This window comes from Amblyomma maculatum, chromosome 1, assembly GCF_055883805.1.
Source record: "Amblyomma maculatum isolate TAMU_Amacu chromosome 1, ASM5588380v1, whole genome shotgun sequence".
Lineage (NCBI taxonomy): Eukaryota > Metazoa > Arthropoda > Arachnida > Ixodida > Ixodidae > Amblyomma > Amblyomma maculatum.
In genome coordinates this window covers 47551056-47563072 of record NC_139344.1, presented here as the reverse complement: position 1 = coordinate 47563072, position 12017 = coordinate 47551056, and the positions used below count along the sequence as shown (strand labels likewise).

The 12017-nt window shown below is 41.6% G+C and overlaps 1 pseudogene; it reads left to right on the top strand.

Moving 5' to 3' along the window:
* LOC146202294 (uncharacterized) overlaps positions 1–11363 on the top strand; it is a 188740-nt pseudogene extending 177377 nt beyond the window's left edge.
* Positions 11364–12017: the final 654 nt, after the last annotated feature.

Here is a 12017-nt window from a genome sequence, read left to right as displayed (position 1 = left end):
ATTGCATGCGTTCAAACCCAGGTTTAGGCGAATACGGACTCCAGGTGGATCGTGAAACATGCCAGTTTACGTGGAATTATGCACGAACACCGAATACAATGTAAGCAGAAAAAACGTAAATACACACATAACGAAAACACTTATCCCGCGGAATAATAGTGATCGCATTCATACACGTAAGCACTCTTTTGTCTCTGCCAAAACTTAAAAATTACGAATCTGAATGTGTCTGAAATTTCCCGGCCTTGCTTTAATCTTATTAATTTCCAATTACCTCTTCTGGCATTTCACAGCAGAATGGTACAGATTAGTGTATTTTATTTTATTTATTTGCAATACTGCCAGTCTCTAGTTGAGACCATAGCAGGTGGGCATTACATTCGAATAATATCGACAAAATCAACTTGAACAGGTGGCCAAATATATATAGAGTGTGATCGCACATTAGCATCCTTAATTAAAATTAAAGTATGTGCTAATTAGTCCTTAACAATTAACTTCACGGAACAAAACAATATTGCAGGCGAGGGCACGCGGCTTTCAGGAGCCCGCGGTGTCACTGGACAAAGACTGTCGCATATCAGGGCTTGTGACAGCAAACTGCTTTGACAATGCTTCCGAAGTGAATCAAATGCTCTCTTTGTTTTTCTGGCCAGCCCATAGCCCAATTATTCTCAAGCATTATTGTTATGGACGAAGTTAGAATTATTACTTTAGAAATAAGATTTCGTTCATTATTTTATTAATTTACAAAATTCTGCAGCCCTAGAACCAAGCAGGGTGGCCAAGGGAACAAGATCAGAAAACGTACGCAAAAAAAGAAATACAAGCGTAATTGCCATTAAAACGAGTAAAACTTTACTGATAAAACTGGGTCAAATTCAGCTCCACATTAAGAATAGCCAAACACACCATCTAGTTGCTGATATGAACAACGCTTCTATAAGCTTCGACTATTTCTAGACTTGTGGAGAGCGTCTGACTCTGCAAGTAACAATGTCAGTTCAGTTCAGTCGTTCAGTCGTGTCCGACTCTTTGTGACCCTATAGATCATATCACGCCACGCTTTCCGGTCTCTCACTATCTTCCTAACATCACATAACTTCATCTGCAGCGCCTCGAGAATGCGATCTAACCATCGCGTTCGCTGCCTACCCCTTCTACGGTGACCCTAAACCTTTCCCAACATCAAATCTTCCTCCAGCGACTCCTCTCTTCTCATCAGATGCCCTAAGTAGCTGAGCTTTAACTTTAGAATTTCACCCTCCAATGAGCAGTCAGGGTTTATGGTCGACAATATTGACTGATCTGATGTTCTGACCGTCCAAGGAACTCTCAAGAGTCTCCGCCAGCACCACAATTCAAACGCGTCAATTTTTCGGCGGTCAGCCTTTTTCACAGTCCAACTCTCGCATCCATACATCACAACTGGAAAGACCATAGCACGGGCTATACGGATCTTGGTTGGTAGACTAATGTCTCTGCTCTTTAATAGGCGGTCAAGGCTAATCATTGCTCTCTTTCCCAGAAGCAGGCGTCTCCTAATTTCATGGCTGCAGTCTCCTTCCGAGGTAATCTTGGAGCCCAAGAACAGAAAATCTGTCACAGCTTCCACTTCTTGTCCATTGATGCTCCAGGACTTGATAGGGCAAGACGCCATGATCTTTGTCTTTTTAATGTTCAGTTTAAGCCTGAACTTCTCACTCTTTTCTTGTACGCGCATCAGAAGCCTCTTGAGTTCCACTTCACTTTCTGCCATTAAAGTGGTACCCTTAGTTAAATGAAATAAGTCCGGGATCTGCAGAATTCATTTAGAATTATTAAAAAAAGCTATCTAAGAGATATCATTGTTAGTATGAATGGCTATACATCCCCGCTTCTTCCAATTAAAAAAGGAGAACGTCAAGGATGTATTCCTGGACCTTTGTTGTTATAACAAACATAAAGGATTTATGTCGCATTCCTGACCTCAGTTGGATTATGTAGGCAGATGGCCCCAACCAGTCTTCCTTTAGCCATTCACACACGAAAATTGAACACGCTGTCAATAACTATGTGTCCCACCTGTCTGGTTGCTTGAACATAAATAAGCTGCAGTTGAATGTTGACAAAACAAAATACGTATTGTTCATGTCAGTAATAAGCATAGGGATACTGGCATAGAAATGTTTTTGATGACAAAAATAGCCCAAGTCCATGTACGAAAAATCTTTGGTGTGTGGTGCCAAGAAAACTTATCCTGGAATATTCATGCGCGAACAGCGTTGTCGCTGAATTTAGCAAAACAGTTTGCTGCGTTTGTAAGATTTGTCCTCTTTTTCCTCCGTGGCTGTGAAGCGCCTTTTATTTTACTGTCTGTTCCATTCCAAACTTTCTTTACTACTTCCAGGAAAAATTACGACTAATATATTGTCTTGCAGAAGAAAGTGCTGAGAATATTTTACCATTATCACGGGCCACCGGAACGACTTCGAACAAAGCCACCCTACTTGAAATATGAAATTTTACGCGACAATACAGTTTATCGTATAAAATTGCTGCGGCATATATATGAAGAGAAACTTTCAATGCACAAACATCGAATGCATACCTACATAAACTGACCGCCGAAATTAAGAAAGAGTTATGGAGGACAATATATTGAATATCAAGGACAAGAATTTGTCAATGTTAATACCTCCAGGAGAACGTTAAGAACCCTTTTGATTAAAAGTAAGGCGGAATTCACTTTGTTTTCCCATGCTTGTATCTCTAATTTTTATATTGTGGGTCTGCACGGTCGCTTCTCTATCTTGTTATTTTATACTACTTGCGTTTTTGGTAAGCTTCTAACAATGATATTAAATAATTGTTTTGACTGTATTTCTGTAGTCATGATGTTATGGCTTCTGTGTTGGCACCTTTTTCTGAGTAGAGTGTATAATCCCCAAGAAATCATTTTTCTGGCAAATTCTCTTCTGCAAGCTGCTAATGAGCAAAAAAAAAAAAAAAAAAAAAAGGGTTGCGCCTGGCTGTATGCATTAACTGCCGTTTCTATTTGTGTAAGGGGCAAAACTCCATCGTCAGGCATTCTACGTTTTACCTCTGTGCCGAGATCATCTTCTTCAGAAAGAAAGAAACAAATAAATAAAATAAAATTAGTGTACCTTTATTAAATTTAATTGAATTGAAGTTTATTTGCATGATATCACATGCAATGTGTATATGACACTGGAAGCGCGAGGAAAAAGGTGTCTCAAGGACACCTTGACAAAGCCCCACGCTCCCATAGTGGCATCACGCAACAGTGGTAGAACAGCTCTGTGACAAAAAAACAAACAAACAATAAAAATGCAACAATAAAACAGCGGCAACAGTATTAATGCATTACTGCGCAACAGGGTCAAACGGAAAGGATGAGGCGAAACTGGCAAAATAACTGAAAACATAACAAACAATTTACAGAGAGTGTGCACAACACGGCTAATACAAAAGAAAAAATAAACAAACAAAGTAACATATTGTTTTTAATTGTCTTTGTTGAAGAAGTTACTGATAATGGTACGTATTGATTTGAAGCTAACTGTATTAAGATTAATGTTTTGGTATGAAGCCAATTCGGTAGCCTTGGTAATCTGTTTTCGATCATTTGTTGCCCATATGTTCTACATTTTTTTACTCACCATGGTTCGCTATGTCGAGTTTTGTGGATATGTTCACTTAATTGCAGATTGGCCAGAGTTGCTAAAAAACCAGACTCAATATTCAAATCTTGTTTCAGTGTCCTACAAATGCGATATTCATATAGCTTTGCGACTGGCATTACTGCGTATTTGATGAACAGTTCCTGGGCATGAAAGGAGGCTGGAACGTTCTCAACAATTCCTAAAAACCTTCTTGTAGCAAAAATATTTTTTGGAGGTTTCCTTGAGTTGCGGACCCCCAGACTAAATGGCAGTAGTTAATTCTAGAGGAAAATAAGGTATTGTAAATTAGCATCATAACATTTTTAGGCATTATGTAGCGATAACGGAAACGAGTCCTATTATCTGTGATAGTATACTTGCAACAGCATCAACTTGCGCGTCCCAGGAACGATTCTCTTCAAAGATGACACCTAGCGCCTTGAACTTATGCATGAGTTCGATCGGCATTGAGTTTAATAGAATTGGTTGATCGACTATAACAGTTTTATTTTTGCTTCTGAATAACATTGCTTTTGTTTTGACAGTGTTTATTTTTAAACCGTTTACACGAGCCCATTGCTTTAATTTATCCAGCGTATGGTTTGCTTTGTGAACGAGCTCCTTGCCTGTACTACCGGTTACAAACATGCTTGTATCATCTGCATAGATAATATAGTTAGTGTCGGAGCTTGTAGTCAAAATGTCATTTACATATATATGAAAGAGAAAAGGGCCCAAAATGCTGCCTTGCGGGACACCACAGGACAGAAAGGTAAGAATCTATAGCAACTATTTGGATACGATGTTGTAGGAATGAATTGATAAGAGAAGCCACGTTCCCTCGAAAATAGTAACGCTCAAGTTTTTGTATCAAAAGTTTATCGTCTAGATGGTCATACGCCTTTGAGAAATCTACAAACACCCCCAGAACTATCTGACCCCTTTCTATTACTGCTAGGATGAGCTCTTTTTGTGCTAGCAAAGCAAATTCTGTTCCATATCCTTTGCGGAAGCCAAACTGAGATAAAGTTAATATATTATGCTTCCGTTCAAATTCTGTAGATCTACTCATAACGACCTTTTCGAAAGCTTTTGACATAACAGGGAGTATAGATACGGGGCGGTAGTTATTCATGTCATTTTTATCGCCTTTCTTGTGAAGTAGAGTAACACGAGCAACCTGAATTTCGCTTGGAAAAACTGCCTGGTTTAGACAAAGGTTACAAATGTGGGCTACGATGGTGCAAGAAGATCTGACACAAACTTAATTGACTCTATTTGCATGCCGTTATTATCCTTAGCGATACTATTGTTGAGACTTTGTATAATGCAGTTTACTTAATGTTCATTTACTGGTTTCAGAATTGATATTCAAAAACTGTATCCAAGTTTGTGGAGACGCTCTTTTCACACTTTTGTGCTTTTATATTGCCATTCGTGTTTTCTTCTCATTTTTTCTTCTAATTTGTTTTTCTGGGCAAAAGTAATTTTAGAAACCTTCTGTAAAGGGTAACCTCTAGATGACGCTTATCATGAAGACATCAGGTGATCAAAGCTATTCGTTGAAGTAACGATTACTTACAGGCGTTTTATGCAATCGTTCATTTTAATTAAATCAATAAAGATTTGACCTTACGGAAGAAGTTTTAACTGCCAGGCGTACAAACTATCAGCACAATCGCGTACAAAGTAAAACAAAATTAGTATACAGCATAAGCCCATGACACCCGTCCAGGGCCAAAAGAATGTTAGTTTTCGTTCCATTGATTCGTTGGGCTCAGCGTGCCACACACTAAGAGATAATGGTAAAACATTAGGTGATCATAAGCAGCCCTCATGAGCACTACGGCTGGTTAGTGTTATCGAATATTGAAGTTAACTTTCTGTAAAACTGCGCGGTTCTTCGTTGACAGGCCAGAAAAGTGGTCATAAACTTGCATATGTCAGCCCGCAAGCCGGCAGTATTAGTCAGAATAAAACCACGCTTCCCACAACGAAAAAGTATATAGCCAAAGTATATCAATAGGATATTTTCAATTTGTCTGTGGGTTTTCTGACCCAGTTCTGCGTTTCTCGCGTGAGAAATATGGGGACAAGAACATGCAGTTTTCGGCAGAATGAGTCGGGGCGAAATCCGTAGGTGGCGGATGCCAGTAAGACTAATTCCATTAAAATTTTGCGTGCGGCACCCTGCGAATGCCGTTAAAATTCAAGGCAGTAAGCGCTTACTGGATATAAATTCTCTTACGAGGAACGCAGGGTACGCGCATGTTGAGGATGAAACTGGCTGAAGTCAGTTTAATACAGCTCTGGCTAGGGAGCCTACATATGTTGTGCCGCGGCGCAACAGGTAGGTTCCCTAGCTCTTGCTTTAGCTCTGGCTAGTGTTCCTGCTATACTTTGTGGCACGGGCAGAGCCCTTATTCTTCTTTCCTTTTGCATGCCTCAGCATAACATATGTATATGCTTCCTAGGGAGCATATACAGGAACACTAGCTGGATGGATGGATGGATGGATGGATGGATGGATGGATGGATGGATGGATGGATGGATGGATGGATGGATGGATGGATGGATGGATGGATGGATGGATGGATGGATGGATGGATGGATGGATGGATGGATGGATGGATGGATGGATGGATGGATGGATGGATGGATGGATGGATGGATGGATGGAATATAGGAGTGTCCCTTTTGAAACGGGGTGGCAGCAGTAGCTATCATGCTCATTTTTCTCCCTATATCTTATTGATTTAGATTGGTTAACTAAACCATCATTCTATTTCTTAAATTTTTTATTTCTACATTACTAACATTATGTCACTTCTCTGCTTTTAAGCCACCAATCTTCCAGTCGTTTTTTGCTAGTTTCCACCGCCGGTTTATTCACCCGGCCACTGTTATCTCTAAACCCCAGAGCCTCAGGAACAGTTACTGCGCCTGCATCAACTTCCGGGTGGATACCATTACATTCGAATATAATATGGTCAATTGTTTCACTGGAGTTACCACATACAGCACATGCGTCATCTTCATTGTTAAATTTCTTTTTGTAGCTGCGTGTTCTAAGGCACCCTGATCTAGCTTCAAAAAGAAGGGCACTGCCTCTTGAGTTATCAAAGAAATCTTCCTTCCTGATCTGCATTTTCCATTTTCGGTATAATTCCACACTCTGTTTCTTCTCCATCGAATTTATCCAATTTTTACCTTCTGTGTTTTTCACCTGTTGCTCAATGCTTTTTATTTCTCCGTCCTTGTGACTAGCATACTTACTAGTTAGTTTCTTAGTTCTTTTCCTCCGTTGTGAGTCAACGCTTTTCAAGTACAGGTATTTAAATACTTCAGCTGCCCATCTGTTACTGTCCAATTTCCTCAGGCGTTCATCATATATTTTACTCTGAGCTTCCCGTACTTCGAAAGATGCCCAGCCCATATCTCCCTGTACAGCCTCATTTGTGGTTTTGCCGTTGGAACCTATTGCTAATCGTCCAACGGCTCTCTGATTTATTTCTAATGTCGATTGTACCTCTGATTTTAGGCACAAAACCGCATTTCCGAAAGTAAGTCCGGGCACCGTAATTCCTTTCCAAATACCCCTCAAAACCTCATACCTGTTGTATCCCCACAATGCCCTATGCTTCATTATCCCGGCATTCCTTCGTCCTTTGGCCTTAAGGGATTGCTTATGCTTTCCAATGTATGGGAATCCTTCGTTTACCCATACCCATAGCTTTGGCGGGCTTTCGGCGCCCTCTAGTGTACGTTTTTTGAACAAAGAAGCCGACGGCGGGTAATTCGAATCGCGCACGTTGTAGTTCCGATCCCTTCTACTATACGCCTTTCAAATTTCCCCTTTTTGAACGGAGCCACGAAGAATTTTCCACTTTGTATTTTTGACAATTGCAGGCGGATGTCGTTAGGTGTTTCACCCCATTGCGCAATCAATATGTGGCAGTGAAAACACTAAATTCAGTGATTAGCAGCGAAAAATAAAAATTCCAAAGTTCAGAAAATAGCGGGTAGAGGAAGAAATGAGGAGCCCGGATATTTACGACGTATTGCTGCCGGTGGTCCTAAGCTACATAGCTTTCTTGCTAAGGGAAACTGAAGACAGTGGGCACTCAGACCCTAACTTCTGACTGAACCGCAACAAGTACTAAGCTTGTTAGCCGCCGCAAGCCGACTCTCTGAAGTTGAGATACGCCATCGTTACCACATTGGTATACACCTGTTACAAACAGCTCAGCAGCTCGTAGCTTTCGTCCGCGCTGCTTGTTGACGTCATTGTGCTAGCATGCGTGCGTTTTCAAGCGCTCGCAGAGGCCAAATATCAAGCATCAAATCGATCGGATTCCCATGCACACCGAGAAAACGTGGGAATGCGGTTAGTATCGCTAATGCACTAAATCGCATGCACCCCTCTATCTGGCAGTTGGCCAGCCGGCCCACTGATCGCCGGCGAGTTGCGCGACGTCACGAGACCTCATGGCACAGTTGACAGCAACTGCGGTCCAACTAGAGTAGCTCCTTTGAGATGGGAATGGAATTCTCGGGACCCTTGGAATCCGTGTCAGGCATATGTTTCTACTAAGGCGCATTCGTATGACAGGATTAAAGCGGGGCTTCGTGTCTATATCGCGTTTTCTTTCATATGATGCGGCAGCTTACGAAGGGTGTATGCTTATGAGTGTATGTGAGATAACAAAGGCATAAATTAAGGGGTAAGCGAGTAGCAAATTGCATGTGCAAGGACGAGGCTGTACAGACGTTAGCCATAAACGCTGTCGCGTTCATGGCTTAAAGGCGGAGCTTAGGTGGACCTCCCTCATCCTCAATTTTTTTTTTTTTTTTTTTGCACCTATCAATGCTAAATACTGAGAAGCCCCATCAGAAACGAGGTAAACGTGGCGTACGTCCGTCTGGCGTCATGCAACCACCTGTCTACAGTCACCTTCCCCATTCGAATCAACCAAATTGAAATGCATTAGAAGCGCTACTGGGAGCTTGGAAAACGTGGCGTCTCTCCAAAAGGAGCCGCATGCTGAAGAAGGGACGAAACGCCACGTCACGCTATAAGCTGGCGCTATGCAAAACGGCACCACCGCTCAAAGCGGACGAGGCGTCATAAAAGCACTTTCCATAAGTGGCATCACCTCTTAAAAAATGTCGCCAAAAAACTCCTTGCCAACAATGCCCTGCCACAGGCAGTCATCAAGCGGGAGACACTACTCTGAACTGAGAAAAGTATATATAGAAAAAGAATATAAAAGTGTATAGTCCCCCCCCCCCCCTCCCCAGTAAGCTCTTTGTTGTGCAAATAGAAGTGCACAGACTATTAGACAGCCCAAGAAAACATTAATCGCACACAACAGCAATACAATGCTTTCGCATAAAAAAACAAACAAATCACTTAAGGGTGATCGGTAAGTTTTTGTTCGTTTCTTTTTTGAGCTTTCTGGGGCCACCATTCCACGAGTTGTTAAGCCTGCATTTAAAGCCTAACCTTAAATTTTCACCCCGAACTAAATTGTAGCCTCATATCACCAATCCCTAAATTTAACCTAACAATGCCGATGTCAAAAATGCAACGTATTGCCGAACCTAATCTCAAAAACCAAGTTTAACAACTTAGCCTTAGACCCATATGATGTGTATTTGTCATTGTTATCAAACAAATGAAAAACAAACAAACAAACAAACATTGGGAATCAATTAAAGGAAAACATAGGTGCGGTGAGATTTTGTCCGGACCGGGTCATAATTATTGAGCCTTTGTCCAATATCCTTTTCTCTATGACCAAAAATCGTTTTCTGTGACATTGTTGCGCAATTGAATGAAGGGAATGAAGGAAGCGGGCTTCACGTTGAAAGAGAGAGAGCCGAGGGGAGCTTTAGCTATGAAGCCATCTCTATTCAGATGGTTCGATGCTGCTGTTGAGAGGCTGGCTTCTTCGCGGTCCAGTTTGGCAAGAATACGCAAAACGTTCGGGCCAGAGTGGATATACATGGTAAACTACGTGCATCGTTTTACATCGGGAAATATATAAAAAGCAGTAAAGGCTGTATGAAAATGCACTAGGATTTGACACGGGTGCGGCAGGCCACTTTCGCGTCGCAAACCAAAATATCCTCTCGTTTCTGCAGCATCTTCACAGTGGAAGGAAATGGAGGAAGGGTCCAGGTTGCATTTGTTCCAACGGTTCTTCTGCCGGAGTTCGCGCTGAGTATCACCGCAGGCCTCTGTGGTGTTACAATTTCTGGACAAGACTGCCTGGCGTCTACATCATATGCCGCGGTAGACTGGGTGTCTTCCCATTTAGCGAGTATAGTCGGCGGACATCCCTTTAATACAGAAGGGTAAGTGCTCACATCGTTTCAGACATCGGAGCTTTGTTATGGGTCTGCCAGTCAAGCCCTACCACGGAGATCCGTTTCCCGCCGGACTTCACGAAGTCCATTTCTTGTTTCAGAAAGCGATCCTGCTTAGAGCGCTAATTCTACTGTTCACGTTCATCAAGGTCACATTATTCCGCAATATGTAAACAATGTCGGTCGCCATGCTTACACGGCGCGAATTCATCGTATAGCAGCATCGCGTGGCGCGTGACCTCGGATGTAAAGAAATTCTAAAAAACAAACAAACATTTGTAAAAATCAAAACAAAAGAAAAACATTGCCGGGATAGCGTTTCAAACCAGTGCCTAAAAGAACAAATCAGTTTCCCTGGCCGATGCACTATGCTATCACCGTAGACGGTCATTTTTGTTTTTGATTATTGCCAGGCTCCAATAGCCGGCCACGCCCCATGTAAAACTACAGCACATTTCCGCACTGTGTAGCCAACATCGTCGTCTTCAGCAAGTTCCAACTCAAACATACTCTCGCGCTATAAATTGAACATCACACAAGTACTGCTTGATTGTGTCAACGACTGCCTTTCATTGGTATGCATGCTGCTGAAGCTTTCAGGGGATTTAGAGGAGAACTCTGGGCCTGTTTCAGAAACTATCCTAAATGAAATACTCAAAACTCAACAAGAAATATTGGCCCCAGTTACTGTAATTCAAGAAAAACAAACATCGTCTGAGGCAGGTACAGTGAAAATGCAAACAAGACTCTATCGAAGCGAAGCTCGTGGTTGTAGAGGAATCCCAAATAAGGCTATCTAATATTGAGACTACTATGAGTGATTGCTAGGCGGAAATCGCTGCATTAGCTAAACAACTTGATGGCTTGGAAAATCAGCCCCGGCGTAACAACCTGATTGCAAGAGGTATACTGGAAGAACAAAATGAAAACAATCAAACATTGCTGAGAAAAGTAAACGACGAAGTTTTTGAGGCAAAACTCGGAGAAAAGCTAAGTACTATTGAGAGAATACACAGTCTTGGTAAGCTGTCTTCGGGAAAGCATCGCCCAGTTATCCTTAGGATTGGTGATTTTAGGGAAAAAAAAATAAGATTATGAATAATTGCTACAAGCTTAAAGAAGGGCAAATAAGCATTTGCGAGCACTATTCTAAAAGAGTACATGATATACGGAGGAACCGTTGGAATTCCACTGTAGACGAAAGGAAAAACGGGGCCAAGGTTGAGATGGTATTCGATAAGAACGTGAACAAAATCCTTTACGCCTGGGACGAAACTACGAAAAAAAGGTACAAATGTCATACCTCTTCTGGGAGTGGCGATTGACGCAGGAACACGTGATCAAAACCGTTCAAAGTCATAAATGTTAATGCCAGAAGCATATTAAATAAACTTGTCGAATTGGAAAGCATAATCACAGAATATGAACCAGACATAGTAGTAGTCACCGAAACGTGGCTGCATAGAGATACACACGACACTGAAGTTACTCCTCCTAACTATACAATAGTAAGAAAGGACCGAGAAGACAGAGGTGGGTGAATTGCATTAATTATCAAAGACAACATAGCATTTTCTGTACTTCCAGATGCAAATGGCGTAGAAGCGCTATGGGTCAAAATAAAACTAGATAAACAAACAGTCTTCATCGGCGGTGTTTATAGGGCCCCAAATGCTCCGGTGGACGTTTTGGTAAATCTATGAACATTTATGGACTCCTACCTGCCTCACGGTAGTAGGACGTTATTACTGGGATATTTCAACCTACCCGTCATTAACTGGTGTTCGATACCTGGAACACGAGAAGGGCTTAGTTGTAAGCAGTTACTTGATCTGGCTTATTGTCCTAATTTAGTTCAAGTTGTATCTGATTACACAAGGATTTTTTTTCCTAAGAAGTTTAAGAGCACTAATAAAAGGAGTCCCTGGCTACCTAGAGACATTCTTCATCTCAAATGAAGAATTAAACGTAAACGTAAG